The sequence below is a fragment of the Schistocerca cancellata genome, chromosome 9 (genome assembly GCF_023864275.1).
Source record: "Schistocerca cancellata isolate TAMUIC-IGC-003103 chromosome 9, iqSchCanc2.1, whole genome shotgun sequence".
NCBI classification, from domain to species: domain Eukaryota; kingdom Metazoa; phylum Arthropoda; class Insecta; order Orthoptera; family Acrididae; genus Schistocerca; species Schistocerca cancellata.
In genome coordinates, this window is record NC_064634.1 from 95,074,324 (window position 1) to 95,077,240 (window position 2,917).

The window sequence follows — 2,917 nt, forward strand, 5'->3', positions numbered from 1 at the left end:
ATGTCAACGATATTTCGTCGGTTCTGTCCTCCTGTAAATATCATTTCTATGCCGACGACCTCCAGCTCTACCTAAGTGTCAGACCTGAAGATGTAAACACTGCAATCGCTCAGATGAATGATGATCTGTCTTCAGTAGTGACATGGGCGAAAAACCTGGGGCTTAAACTAAATGCAAAAAAGACGCAAGTAATCTTAATAGCTCATAAGAAATTAATAAGTTCAGATTTCCGCGAACGGCTACCTCCTATTCTGCTCGATGGTACTCCAACACCATATCAAAAAACAGTGAAGAACTTGGGTGTAACTTTGGATGAGCATCTCAACTGGGCGGAGAATACAGTCGCAGTGTGCCGAAAGACGTCTACTTGTCTCTATGCTCTCAAAAAGTTTCGGAACATATTTCCACAGGACTTGAAACGCCAGCTCGTGCAAGCACTCGTTCTACCAAACCTCCACTATTATGATGTGATTTAACAAGGCATGAGTAGTGAAAACAAAAGACGGGTAGAGCTAACCATGAATGCCTGTGTGCGTTACACCTGCAACATTCGCCGATATGATCATGTTAGTGCCTCATACTCCGAGCTAGGGTGGCTGCGGCCGGACAAATTGCGTGACTACCACACCCTATGTCTACTTCACCGACTCCTCGTCGCGCAAGCACCCCAGTACCTTGCTTCAGAGATTAAAAACCTGTCATGCCATCATAATCGAAACACGAGGTCACTCTTATTTGGTATCCTAACTGTGCTCACTCACAAAACAAAAACTTTTGCAAACTCCTTCTCAGTTGCCGCTGTCCGCCTCTGGAACAAACTGCCCCTTACCTTGCGCAAAATTCAATCTCCTGCTGCTTTTAAGAAGAAGTTGAAGCATTTCCTACTATCATCCTTATAACGTTCTCCACAAAATTAATGTACAAGGCCAATCCTCTCATTTGTCAAAGCTAGCGTCTTCTATCTTGCTCCTGAGATGCCTTCCTCTTCATCTATCTCTATTAGCTACGCAATCTTCTTTTCCTTTATATTTCCTTAATTATGTTTCATCATGTCTCTCTATTTTTCTCTTCCTTCACCATGAGTCTCCCTCATACTCCCTGCTGCCAGCACTCCTATCTAAAATCTGTCTCTTCATTAATGTCTAATTATAACAGTGCTTATGATCTACGAATATAAACTCTATATGTATGTATTTTTCCAGGTGTACCTTTCTAATTGTTTATTTCACTTTTTGTACTAGATGTAGCTTAACATGCCTACTAAAACATATGAATGTAAAATAAGTAGAATGCCTGGTTAGATGTAAGAGAGGGTCTGATGGCCCTAATCTTGCCAGGTTAAATAAATCAATAAATAAATAAAATAAATAAATTATTCACTACCCTCTGTCCCTTCTTGCGATCTGAAAACATCACGGAGGCATATGGTGCAATTCCAGCGGCCAATGGTTCATGAGTTACTGAAGTATACGTTTTTCTTGACAGAATAAAAACAAAACAAAACTATGCAGATATATATAACAGAAAAGTATAACGTGCTAACGAAGAAAGCTGGAGCGTTTAAATGTCGAAAAACGAAACACTACCCAAAGGCAATAAAATTCAGTACACAGTAAGGCAAAATTTATCGTACTGGCAATACTACCACTGCTGATATGCACCGTTCCGATGTGAGCATATGGCTGGGCTACTTTTCCGCTCCCCTCCTCAAATTTCCCACGATGCTAGCGAGGCAAGCGCGACGCGCGGCGCGGTAAACTGTGCCTCAAGCACAACGCCGCGCGACCTGGCGCAGGCGCGTGTCGCGTCCCAGTCGCGTCGCGTCGCAATTTGCGCGGTCCCATTTGAGCCTGTGATGTTACAAAAACGCGCGCTGCGCTGCGTCGCGCCACACGCGCTATACGCGTCTCAATTTGCGCGTGGCCTAATGCTCCACGCGCGCACGCATTTCAACCTCTTTACTGTGTCACATTTACTTCCCCCTCCGCAATTTCTACCCCCCCACCCCCCACCCACCCCACCCACCCACTTCTGTCCATTACAGACTGACTGTTTTTTCATGTTTAAAAGTTGTGACACAGTGCCGAACATTTTTCAGCGATCTAGAAGAAATGATTGCTTTATTATAATTCCAATATCGGATCGCAGTGTTCATTTGTTATCTGGTTATTAATTTCTGCCTCAGTAGCCGTCCATAATTGAGAGAGTGTTGCCGTTGCAAGCGGGAGTGTTGTCGGTGTAGTACTGCATACACGAACTAATCTCTCGATTAGATCCCATAAATATTCGTTGGGATTCATAGCGAGCGATCTGGGTGGTCAGATCGAAACGAAAATCTACGAAACTCCGTCCTAACAGGCCATGAAGGCCCAACGGTACCGACCGGCCGCCGTGTCTTCCTCAGACCACAGGCGTCACTGGATGCGGATATGGAGGGGCATGTGGCCAGCAAACCGCTCTCCCGCCGCATGTCAGTTTGCGAGACCGGAGCCTCTACTTCTAAATCAAGTAGCTCCTCAGTTTTGCCTCACAGGGGCTGAGTGCACACCGCTTGCCAACAGCGCTCGGCAGACCGGATGGTCACCCATCCAAGTGCTAGTCCAGCCCAACAGCGCTTAACTTCGGTGATCTGACGGGAACCGGTGTTACCACTGCGGCAAGGCCGTTGGCGGGTGGTCAGATCATTCACCCCGAATGTTCGTCAGGCCAACCGCGAACAATAGTGGTCCGATGATGTGGTATCCTTAAATATTCTCCATCGTTTCCATAGTTATTTGGGAACATGACGTCCATGAACGGCTGCAAATAGTCTCCATGTAGGCGAACATAGTCATTTCCAGTCAACGATCGGCTCAGTTGCACCAGAGGATGTAACACCATAACTCATCTGCTGTATGGATCTATTTTGCTTTTGTTT

General features: G+C 45.7%; 1 pseudogene; it reads right to left on the reverse strand.

Annotated features, from left to right (window-relative positions):
* Positions 1 to 2,552: 2,552 nt before the first annotated feature.
* LOC126102142 (5S ribosomal RNA) lies at positions 2,553 to 2,670 on the reverse strand (annotated as a pseudogene).
* Positions 2,671 to 2,917: the final 247 nt, after the last annotated feature.